The sequence below is a fragment of the Bos indicus x Bos taurus genome, chromosome 8 (assembly GCF_003369695.1).
Source record: "Bos indicus x Bos taurus breed Angus x Brahman F1 hybrid chromosome 8, Bos_hybrid_MaternalHap_v2.0, whole genome shotgun sequence".
NCBI lineage: Eukaryota > Metazoa > Chordata > Mammalia > Artiodactyla > Bovidae > Bos > Bos indicus x Bos taurus.
In genome coordinates, this window is record NC_040083.1 from 94,292,580 (window position 1) to 94,306,030 (window position 13,451).

The 13,451-nt window shown below is 36.9% G+C and overlaps 1 pseudogene; it reads right to left on the reverse strand.

Annotated features, from left to right (window-relative positions):
- Nucleotides 1-4,258: 4,258 nt before the first annotated feature.
- Nucleotides 4,259-5,214, reverse strand: LOC113897882 (annotated as a pseudogene).
- Nucleotides 5,215-13,451: the final 8,237 nt, after the last annotated feature.

Consider the following 13,451-nt stretch of genomic DNA (forward strand, 5'->3'; position numbering starts at 1 on the left):
TTCATGGGGTCACAAAGAGTTGGACGTGACTTCTCAGCTGAACGACAACAAACAGAACAAATGAGGGCTTACCAGTGGTATTGAGTGGGGCAGGATATATGGGCAGGGAAGTGGGAGATAGAAACTACTGAGTATAACATAGGCTAGAAACATGTATTTACAACATGGAAAATATAGCCAATATTTAGTAATAACTAAATATTATATAACCTTTTGAATTGCATTTTTAAATATTTTAATTATTTTTTAAAGTGATCTTCTGATGAAAAACTAACATTTTCAGTGGGAAAACAAAGTTTCTTTGTTTTGGACTCATATTTTTTACTTGTTATTTAATGCTTACATATCATTTTAGATGAGTTGGTTATCAGTCCCTCTATAATGAAGAAAATAACACTTTTTAAATAAACAGATGGTACAGTATTAGTATCCTAATGAGGAGCTGCCAGAAATAATGACTATTCTAGTGAATTACTGCCTCAATGATCATAGATCCATACAAAGTTATTATTATGTATAGGCATTAAATAATTTTCAGTGACAACTCCAAATCTAATTTGCAGCATGTTCTCCTAGTGGACTACTCCAAATTTGATGAATGACCTTCACAATTAACTTCAAGAGTCCCTGGGAGTATCTCTCATGTGCTCAATATATGTCCACCTCCTCCACCTCATGATACTGCTATCACACTGTTATGATCCGCTATTCCTATCACTCCCCTGGAATCTGATTCTTCAGTTCAGTGCGGTTCAGTTCAGTTCAGTTGCTCAGTCATGTCCGACTCTTTGTGACCCCATGAATCGCAGCACGCCAGGCCTCCCTGTCCATCACCAACTCCCGGAGTTCACTCAGACTCACGTCCATCGAGTCAGTGATGCCATCCAGCCATCTCATCCTCTGTCGTCCCCTTTTCCTCCTGCCCCCAATCCCTCCCAGCATCAGAGTCTTTTCCAATGAGTCAACTCTTCGCATGAGGTGCCCAAAGTACTGGAGTTTCAGCTTTAGTATCATTCCTTCCAAAGAAATCCCAGGGTTGATCTCCTTCAGAATGGACTGGTTGGATCTCCTTGCAGTCCAAGGGACTCTCAAGAGTCTTCTCCAACACCACAGTGCAAAAGCATCAATTCGGTGCTCAGCTTTCTTCACAGTCCAACTCTCACATCCATACATGACCACAGGAAAAACCATAGCCTTGACTAGATGGACCTTTTTGACAAAGTAATGTCTCTGTTTTTCAATATGCTGTCTAGGTTGGTCATAACTTTCCTTCCAAGGAGTAAGCGTCTTTTAATTTCATGGCTGTGGTCACCATCTGCAGTGATTTTGGAGCCCAGAAAAATAAAGTCTGACACTGATTCTTACATTGTCTCAAATAGGCCCTACTGTTTAGTGTGCCCATAAATTAGATGATCAAAACTAGGACACTTTTGACATGAAATGAGTAATTACTAATTATACTGTAGCAGCTGGTATTAATTAGATAAGTTCTGAGCAAATCGAAAGATATGGTCACTACTCCAAGGTTGTTTCCATAAGGGTCATCACGTTCCAAGACCATAGGATGTTTCACACTCAAAATATTGGCATCATGTTTTGCTACCAGCACCCTAAAACAGTACAGTTTGTGCCATGGCTGATGGAAACTACTTTGGGTTACACCTGATCACTTCCAAGGACCAGATCTAAGTCCACGGAATCAAGCTAGGAAAACAATCAATCTCTGACAATATATACCCTTGGAACTCAGGGTGATAATACATTTAAGATAGCATTCTAATCTGAGGCACAGTGAACCCTATTAATATAATAGGAGACCAGGGATAAGAAGAGACTTAGATGATAAAGAAACTTCCTTATGGTGGAGGTTAAGAAGAAAGAGATGTCTAATTAAGGTTTTCTTGTTTCCTTTTCTGCATTTTAATTTCCTTATTAGTTCAGTTCAGTTGCTCAGTCATGTCCGACTCTTTGCGACCCCATGAATCGCAGCATGCCAGGCCTCCCTATCCATCACCAACTCCTAGAGTTCAGTCAAACTCACGTCCATTGAGTCAGTGATGCATCCAGCCATCTCATCCTCTGTCGTCCCCTTTTCCTCCTGCCCCCAATCCGTCACAGCATCAGAGTCTTTTCCAATGGGTCAACTCTTCCTCAAATTTTCACTTAGAAAGAAGTCCAGAGCCAGCTATAGCTCAGGGAACAAAGGCAAAATAATCCACACATGGCATAAAACAAACTGGAAAAAGAACCACATCAACATTGATGACACTGAAGAACAGGCTCAAATGACTAGCAATGCAGCCTAAATAGTGATCAGGAATAAGAAATGATTAGCCACAACCAGAAGTTTCTAAAAACAAATATTCCCTCACAATTCTGTATTCTATCTCCCTCTGAATGGCACATTTTTTTGTCCTAATAAAGTCAAATAAAATTCAAAAATTGCTAGTCTCTGTTCCCAAAGAAAGACCAATCTTCCATATGGTGTTTCCACTTTCTGGGAGGGTGCATAATGACCAACATTAAATTCAACTATTGAGAAAACCTGAAAACCAGTGAAAAAACTGTGATCTCATTTTTCAAAAAAAAGTCTTTGGGGGCAGCTTCTCATTGACCATCATGATGAAAGAAGTAAATGTAAAAGAATAACAAAAAATAATATATATATAAACTTTTCAGAAAAGAAACTCCCAAGAGCTCATTTTATTCCCTGTACAGTTTCAGAAAGCATACCATTCCAAGAGAAAGTCAGTTAGGTCTTTTTTTTTTCTTTTTTTTAGTTATATGTAGGATCTGGGAATGATTAACTGATGGTTATCTCAAATTTCTTAAAGAACATTCTCAAAAAATTACTAATAGAGTTAAAACAACATTTCAAAAATATAGAGATAGAAATAGAAAGGACTCAAGAGAAATAGACTCAATTTCTCTCTTTGTGTGATGGTAGTCTGTATAATGTTACTCACTGCCTCATTTGTGAAAAATAAGGGGAGAAATGTATGCCTTCCTCATAGTGAAAATAAATACAAGATTAAAAAAATTAAAGGATAAGATAGAAAAACAAGATTTTAAAATCTAAATAAAAATGAACAATTAAGTATTACGGGATTTTTGTTAGCATTAGAAAGCTAAAACAATCAAAGAGAAATAAAACCAAGTAACTTAGTACCTCAAAGTTTTTTTTTTTAATTCTAAAATAAACATAATCAAAACTAAATAAAATTTAAAATTCAGAGGTTAATATGATAACAGTTACAGAGAAAAGAGATGTAATATTAAAGTAAACATTAAAGTCTAAGATGAAAATCTGAAGTGTGCAACTCAGATCAAGAAGAAATACGGACTTCCTTTATGGTCCAATGGTTGGGAATCTGACTTGCAGTGAAACGGACATGGGTTCGATCTCTGATTGGGGAATAAAATCCCACATACCTGGGACAAACAAGCCCAGTAAGCCTGAGTGCTACAACTATTGAGACCATGAGATCTGGAGTCCACATGCCATAACTAGAAAGTTCATGTGCTGCAATATCCCACATGCTGCAACTAAGATCCAACACAGCCAAATAAATAAATATTTTAAATAAAAGGAAGAAATAAAATGACAAAGGGGATTTTTTTCAAAATTGAAGGTTACAAACAGAGGAAAGAAATATAAACCCCAGATAAAAATCAAATGTAAAAACCACCTAAAAGATAGATTCACATTTCTTAAAACAGATTCCTCTTGGATTGGCAATGCATTAAATATTTCATGGATAGAGAGCCAATGGAACAGAGAAAAAGATATAGCTCTATTTTTATCAGTGAGTAATTTGACTCAGAAGTTATTTATATTTACAGCTTTAAATATCAGGTATTTGGTTGTAAGACCAAAGCAGTTAGATCCCATGTATCAGAAGGTATATATATTAAAAAAAAAAAAAAAAAACTGCCAAAGCAGATATGTTGAAAGTAGAAAAGAATAATTTAATGCCTCCTAGTTGGATATGAGGGGCTTCCCAGGTGGCTCAGTGGTAAAGAATCCATCTGCCAATGCAGAAGATGAGGGTTTGATCCCTGGATCAGGGAGATCCCCTGGAGAAGAAAATGGCAACTCATTCATATTCTTGCCTAGAAAATCCCATAGACTGAGGAGCCTGGTGGGCTACAGTCCACTGGGTTGCAAAAAAGTTGGAGAAGACTCAGTGACTAACCAACAAAATTAAATAATTGATTTCTACATTGTGATTATAAAAGTTACCTGTCCCTTTTCCATTTACTTATTAAAAACTTTTCTTCTCAGTAAGTGTTTTACTGCTTCCTTCACATCCTTGTTCCTGAGACTGTAGATTAAAGGATTAATCATTGGAGTCATCACTCCATAGAACACAGATACAAGTTTGTCAGTAGCATCCATGTCATCTGAATTAAGTGTCTCTTTAGACTTGGGCTTCATGTACATGAAGAGAATGGTTCCGTAGAATATTATCACCACAGTCAAGTGGGCTGAGCAGGTAGAGAAGACTTTGCTTCTCCCCTCAGAAGAGCGAATTCTGAGGATGCTGATAATAATTAATGTGTAAGAGATAATGATTAACAATAATGGTGTCATTGTGAATAAGGTTGTGGCCACAAGCATGATGAACTCGTTACCTGAGATATCAGCACAGGCCAATTTCATGACAGCCAGAATTTCACAGGTGAAATGATTGATGACATTATTCCTGCAGAAGGGCAATTGTACTACACACCCAGTTTGTACTGCAGAGTTGACAACTCCTATGATCCAGGAGCCAGCTGCCATGGGCACATAGGAACCCTTGCTCATGATGACAGAATATCTCAGAGGGTTGCAAATAGCCACATACCGGTCAAAGGCCATCATGCCCAGGAGCACACACTCTGTTGTCCCCATGGCCAAGCCAAGGAACATCTGCACAGCACATCCAGAGAAGGAGATGGTCTTTTTTTCTGAAAGGAAGCTCACCAGCACAGGGGGAATGGAGACAGTGGTGTAGCAGATGTCCAGGAAGGAGAGGTTCCCCAGGAAGAAGTACATAGGGGTGTGAAGGTGGGAGTCTAAGATGCTGATGAGAATAAGGGTACCATTCCCCAGAAGGATGACCACATACATTATTAAGACTACCACAAAAAGAGTAGCTCAAGCCTTGGATAACCAGAAAGCCCCTTCAGAAAAAATTCCACCAGAATGGTTTGGTTTTCCCATTCCATTGTATGGTTTCTTTTTCACCTGTAATACATTAGAATATGTTAAGATAAAATATGTATTCTACTATGATTATATTCTACTATGTACCAATGTAGAAGTAGCATATACTCATAGGAAGAGAAGAAAATATAAAAAGGAATAGACCAAAGAAAGAAGAAAAGAAATAAAGTGGGCCAAATAGAATAGAGAGGGGGAAGAAAAGAGAAACGAATGTATTTCAAGCTACAAGCAATATGCCATGTAATTTATTGAACTCATCAAGGTTCTGGGAGAGAGGTATCATCATCCACATTTTACAATAAATAAATCAAAGCAAAAATATTAAGTAAACTTAATTAAAGGTAAATTTAGAGCACAGGTAAGATTCAAACCCAAGTCTTCCTTGCTGAAGCCTGAGCTTTTGGTCATGTTTGTTACCACAACTAGAGTTTAAAATAAATTAGAGTATTGCATTATGTGTAATTGAAAAATGAACTATTTTTATTGGCTACAAACCACCACTTAAGAAGGAAAGGGCAACTCACTCCAATGTTCTTGCCTGTAAAATCTCATGGACAGAAGAGCCTGGTGGGCTACAGTCCATGGGGTCACAAAGAGTTGGACATAACTTAGTGACTAAACAACAACAAAGCCCCACACAATAGATTAATGATCTTGTCACTTTTCCATGTTACACTGCTATGCTTATTATCTGACTTGTCCATTAGCATGAAAAATTCATTAAGTCAGGGACTTTGTCTTGTTTACTTCTGCAATACCAGTATCTACAATATAACAGACACAGAGATAAGAGGTTCAGAAATATTTGTTGAATAAGTGAATACAGTCAAGGACCAAATGACTACTAATTATTTTATTTGTGCATTACCTAATTTAGTCTGAGAAGCAACCCTATTATGCAATTATTGCTATTATTAGCATCGTCATTTTCATTATAAAAAAGGAAGAAAATAAGTAATTTGCTTAATGTCAAGGTCAAGGTCATAAGCTAAATAAGTGGTTGAGCCAGAACTTGAATCCAAGCCATATGGCTGTGGAGTTCAAACTTAATTGTTCATTTTGCAGAGAACTTGACTCACAGTCTAGAATATCGTGTAATCTAATAGACAACACTAATATTTCAAAAGAGATATCAGACCAAAATAGGTTTAATATGGTGACTTGAGAGCACTTTAATTCTTTATATTTTGAAGGGATATTATTCATTTCTGTGACAAAAATATATCTATTAGTGTATAATTCTTCATAATTCGTGTATAACTCTTCATAATTCTGTAGTCTCCCCTTATGAGTAGTTCTACCTACTTTTTCACTGCTATTTTAATTGATTTCTCTTTTCATGAGTTTCACAAGAGGTTTTCCATTTTACAAGTTTTCTCCAAAAAAAATTTTAATGCTTTTGGAGAGATTTGTCCTTTCCATTTTGTTTCATTAATGTAGGTTTTTGTGTTTGTAAATTTCTTTAGGCTTATTTGGCATTTTATAATTGCATGAAATAAGAAAAAATATTTCTTAATATTTTATCTTTATCCTCTTCCTAGCTCTGAGTCATTTAAAACACTTTGTTTTACTATAGACTGAGATTTTGCTATGAAATGTTCTTGTTACTGGTTTCCAGATAATTTTTTTCTCCTTCTGTCTTTAATCCAAATATTATCTAGATATGTATACCTAGTGATCAGATATTTTTATTCCATTTTATTATATCTAATTCATTTTTTATGATAAAAAATGTGACCTGTAATTCTAAAGTTATATATTTTTGGTTCTATTTACCTGATCCATGTTGTAAATGTCAACAAAAAATATGAATTCTCTTTGGGTGAGATATATTATTTATATATGGCAATGGCAACCCACTCCAGTACTCTTGCCTGGAAAATCCCTTGGATGGAGGAGCCTGGTAGGCTGCAGTCCATGGGGTCACTAAGAGTTGGACATGACTGAGTGACTTCACTTTCACTTTTCACTTTCATGCATTGGAGAAGGAAATGGCAACCCACTCCAGTGTTCCTGCCTGGAGAATCCCAGGGACAGGGGAGCCTGGTGGGCTGCTGTCTATGGGGTCGCACAGAGTCGGACACGACTGAAGTGACTTAGCAGCAGCAGCATACACACATATAACAATACATGTATACACATAATCAGGTTTATTAAATGCCCTATTCAAATCCTTGAGATTATTTTCTGTTATCTATATTTAATTAACTCTATATAATGATGGTTGGATGATATCACTGACTTGATGGACATGAGTTTGAGCAAGCTCTGGGAGTTGGTGATGGATAGGAAATCCAGGCATGCTGCAGTCCATTGGGTTGCAAAGAGTCAGACACAACTTAGTTACTGAACTGAACTGAACTGAATCAAGTTTTACTTGTATATCTAGAATTATTTTTATATGCTTAGTTCTGTGTTGTTTAGTGTATACCTGTTTATGGCTGATAAAATTCTTCAAACATTGTGAATGTTACAATTAATTTTTATCACATTTTGTACTTTTAATTTAAATTCCACTTTTATGTTATTGATATCCAGGCAAGAATACTGGAGTGGGTTGCTATTTCCTTCTCCAGGGGATCTTTCTGGCCCAGGGATTGAACCTGCATCACTTACATCTCCTGTGCTTGGCAGGCAGGATCCTTACTACCAGTGCCACCTGGGAAGCCCAACTTTAGCTCTCTTTGTTGTGTGTACTCAGTCGTGTCCAGTCCTTTGCGACCCTATGCACTGCCAGGCTCCTCTGTCATGGGATTTTCTAGGCAAGAATACTGGAGTGGGTTGCCATTTCCTATTCCAGGGGATCTTCCTGACCCAGGGAAGTACAAAATGTGATAAAAATAGGTCAATTAATTGTAACATTCACAATTTATGAAGAAGGTTATCAGCCATAAACAGGTGTACACCAAACAACACAGAAACTAAGGATATAAAAATAATCCTAGATACACAAGTAAAACTTGATTATAAATATTTATATAGAACTGATTAAATATAGCTAGCAGAAAAATTATCTCAAAGACTTGAAAGCACATCCAATAAATGCCCTGATTATGTGTATACATGTATTATGTGTATATATATAAATCATAATATCTCCCCCAAAGAGAATTCATATTTTTTGTTTACATTTTCAACATGGATCAAGCAACTTGCTGCCAAAAATATATAACTTTAGACTTACAGGTCACATTTTTTATTATAATAAATAAACTAAATATAATAATAATTGTATAAAAATATCTGATCACTAAGTATGTGCAACATATATGTGGGTGTAAGTTGTCAATTCTTTTTACAGTCATTGCTTTTTATGAGCATATTCACTCCATTCACTTTAGAATACAATTATAAATGTACTTCATTTCTTTCCTTCCATACACTTTATTTTTATTACATGCTTATTTTGCATTACTTATATTTCCCACTTTCTTTTTTCGGCTGGCTGATTAAATTGTCATTCACCAATTGTTTGCCTTACTTGAACACTTTGTTCATTTTTTCCGTTCCATGAATGGTGAGTTACCTTCTTTCTTTACTTTCACAATCTGACATACAGACCAAACATTTGTTTGTAAAAAAGAACTTGCATTGGCCAAAAAGTTCAGGTATTTCTGCACCAGTTTACAGATAAATCCAAATGAACTTTTTCAACTAGAATGCTCCTAATCTCCTAAATTATCCCTCAAACACAAAATGAAGATAGAACTACAATAGTTTTATCCCTCCATTTCTATCCCTACTCCACAATTCCAAGACACTACCAAGATAGATTAGGGGAGTCAAATTTAGATTAATTTGAAGATCAAAACTTATATATTAGCTAGAAACAAACAAATGGATACATGAATTGAGGCTATTATTGCTAATTGACATGTTCTTACTCTATTTGGTACTTTATATGTTTATATATATATATATATAATATACACACACATACATATATATATTGAAAGGAATGCTTAAGAAACTTAGTGACCAAATTACTAAGGAACTTCTGCTCAGAGAATTTCCTAATATCACTCACTGTGACTTATCGTCTAGGTAGTACTGCACTGATGTCTTACAGGGACGAGCCATGGTTTCATTTCTAATGACCTTGCCTTCTAAAGGTAAGGAGACAGGCACTCTTATACATTCTCAGTGAACACATAAATTGGTGCATCCTCTGTGGAGGACAAATTGGCAGTGTTAAACAGAATCATAAAGTCATGCATATAACTTTGACCACAGAATTTACCGCTAAATTGTGTAATTCCCACACAATTATGCCTGTGCATGTGTAAAGTAATTTATTTAAAAGCTGATTCATTAAAGTACCATTTGTAATAGCAGATGTGGAAGCAATTTAAATTTCTATGAGAAGGGGACATAGAAATAATGAAATACCGATCTGCTGTCAAAAAGATTAAGAGACTCTTTGTGCATTGACATGGAAAGATCGTCAAGAACTATTAAGTGTAAAGGTAATATTCAGAACTGACTTCCCTGGTGGCTCAGTGGTAGTCGACAAGAACCCCTGGAGAAGGAAATGGCAACCCAACCCAGTATTCTTGCCTGGGAAATCCCAAGGACAGAGGAGCCTGGTGGGCTATGGTCCACGGAGTTGCCAAAGAGTAGGACATGGTTTAATGACTAGACAGCAATGCGAATGTTCAGAACAGTATATAAGGCACAGTAACCTTTGTGTATAAATATTTTACATATATGCCTGTGTACACACACACACACACATGCGCACACACACGTGTGTGTGTGTGTGTGTTAGTAGCTCAGTTGTATCTGACTCTTTGCGACCCCATGGATTGGGGCCTGCCCGACTCTTCTGTCCATGGGATTTTCCAGACAAAAATACTGGAGTGGGTTACCATTCCCTTCTCCAGGGGACCTTCTTGACCCAGGGATTGAACCCAGGTCTCCTGCACTGCAGGCAGACTCTTTACCATCTGAGTCACTATATGTGTCTGTACACACACACACATGCATGCGCGCGTGCACACACACACACACCAACATTTTTTTGCTCCTATGTAGAATACCTATAGAAAAATAAACAGGAATAACTTGTTATCTCTAGGAAAGGAAATGAATAGTTCATTAACAGAAATGGAAGGGAGGCTGTTAACTGTATGTTGTTCAGTATCTTTTAAAAATTTTGAATCTTGTGACTATAGTACCTACCATAAAATAAATTACATTTAAGCTAAAGAGTTCTTGTCTTTGAGATCTATAACCTTTCTCCTTTCACTTTTCTGATGGCACACTACATCAAACCATCCACTGCCATGGGACACAACTACATATAGTTAAAAATTGTTCTTATTCAGTATCAAATCTTAAATGGGAATTGCTAAAGACTAACAAGTCCTTTGCTTCCTTTGTAGCTCATAGCTCAGTCAGTAAAGAATCTGCCTGCAGTGCAGGAGATCCGGGTTTGATCCCTGGGTTGGGAAAATCCCTGGAGAGGGAAATGGCAACCCACTCCAGTATCATTCCCTGGAAAATCTCATGGACAGAAGAGCCTGGTGGGCTGAAGTCCATGGGTCTCAAAGAGTCAGGCACGACTGAGCGACTAACACACACTAACAAGTCCTTTTGGAGAAGGCAATGGCACCCCACTCCCATACTCTTGCCTGGCAAATACCATGGACGGAGGAGCCTGGTAGGCTGCAGTCCATGGGGTCGCTGGGAGTCAGACAAGAATGAGTGACTTCACTTTCACTTTTCCCCTCCATGCATTGGAGAAGGAAATGGCAACCCATTTCAGTGTTCTTGCCTGGAGAATCCCAGGGACGGGGGAGCCTGGAGGGCTGCCGTCTATGGGATCGCACAGAGTCAGACACGACTGAAGCGACTTAGCAGCAGCAGCAGCAACAAGTCCTTTAAATATAGTCATAATTTAATATTCAAGATATTTTCAGAAGGATCATTAGGATTTTCAGGCCCATATGGATCTCCTGTCCCTCCATCAAACTGCAAGCTATCCTCTGATCTGGTTTAGAATCTATACTTCTACCCTAGTCATTTCCTTTCCATTAAATGTGCTACTACTTTTAGGAGCTAGTAAAATTCCTGGAACAAAATTACAGCTTAATAAATGTTAGCTATTATTCTTGTTTCATTCACAAGTCCAAAAAGCCATCCCTCTTTGGGAATTCTTTGTCCACCTATCTTTAAAAGATACTTTCTCTGAATCTCAGGTCTATCTTCCCAATTTCCGGACATAATTAGTCACCTAAACATCACTCCAAACTCAACTTCATTTCTCCATTCTAAACTCATCTCTTATCCCCAGCTCTTAACATTTTGTAACTTTTTATAAAATTTGCATTTTGTTAGAATTTTTCAGATTTTCTGGGTTACAGTGTAAACTACTTGAGACCCCAAAGGGCAGTAGATAGATACATGTGAAGTTCATTGAATAACGGAGGTTATACCTACATCTATAAAAATCGTCTCTACAAAAACCCTTGTTCAAGAGCTGCTTCCATGCTACATGATATTCTACCAAACTTATTCCATAATATTGTTAGGAACACAGGCCTTGGAGGTAGGCTTAGTTTAAATGGTATCTCTGCCCCTTACTAAGCAGGGTGGCCTGGGCATATTTCTGATCATCACCTTCCCCAGCTATAGCATGAAGATAAAGATAGCACCTGTACCATATATTTGTTGATAAGATTAAATGAGATAGTATATATTATACAATTACCACAGGAATGGTTTCCACTATTGGTAGTTTCCTTTATGCCACTCTATCACGGTTCTTCCTTTTGTTAGAGTCTTTTTACATCTTTGAACCAGTCATTGTCTTTTCCATGGCCAGGTATATACAGCTGAAAAGTTTAATCATGTCACACACAGTGTTCTGTCAAAGGGTATTATGTTCATCTTACCGTCAAATCCTAATATATTTCATCACAGTATATAACACTCCAGTCCTTTATCACACTCTGATCCTTTGGATGTCAGCAAATTGAGTGGCAAATAGGAAAAATCACTCATAAGGTTCAATTCACTCCATTAAAAAATAGGACTTTAGGGAGGCATTAGTATGTTCCTTGTCTTAAAAAGATGGCTGTTTTTTTTTTTTGTTTGTTTGTTTGTTTTTTACTGAGATTATGTTAACATTTTTAGCAAGCCTATAGTATAAAAAAATTAGAAAAGTCATTCATTTTTACAATTATAACCTAATAATAGAAAAGCAAATATTCAAAACAGTCACCAATACTGTATGCAAACACACTAGGATAATGCTCAACCAGGTCTCTTTCTGGCTATTCACTGCTTTGGTAAATCATCTGTTTCAGATATGAGGTTTCCTTAAGGCAAATTGGTCATAGTTTTCCTCCTCACATGTTTTCTCTGCACAAAGAGTCCTAGCACAGTATGTGGCATGTAGTACATCTTACTCTCAGTTGATTGAGCCAAATGAAGCAGAGTTGCTGCTAGGGGACCAGGAAAGACTTGTTTGTTATGAATTTCATGCTACAGAACACAGAGTTCCCTCTCTACTGTGTAGTGAGCCTTAATGAGCTAAAAATGATAACAGAGTATTAAAATACTGTGTGCTACTCTAAAAAGCTACACACTGACACAAAGGAATTCATAACTACTGAAATTCCATTCTGTTCTTTGCTCAAAGCCTTCGCATGGTAAACTGCTCTTGTGATCTCAAAAGTCTTTGTTTTTCCCTACTACCTCTTAGTGACTAGACCCTTAAATTCCATTTCCAATATTTAGTCTCTCTTCAGTGAGAAAAACATCTGAATTTCAAACTTGACACATTTAACCCATCAGTCTAACTCTTGCTTGTAGTTGATAAGATTTGGTTCTTGTCTTTACAATAACTTACCTTCAAACCAGGTTCTGACCCTCTTTCTAGGTTGGAGCAACAATAGATATTTTTATCTTTCTTTTTCACATGTAGCCAATTTTCATGACTCCTCATTTCATGAACCTCTAAAGAGGCAGCTACTGATGAGTAATCATTTGCCATAGAAATTCACTCATTTGTTGACATCTATAGAAGTATGCAGGTTGCAGGTATGATAACTAGGATAAATTCCTCTAGGTCAAATAAAGAATTGTTAGATTCCTCTAGTTCAAAATAGAAAGAAAATTAATATTTAGTAATAAATTTTAGGAATAGGACAACTTGCCCCTGAAGCCCAGGCTGAAATACGACCCCATTGTGGAGACCCACAAATACCTAAAGAACATGCTTCAGGCTTTGGGA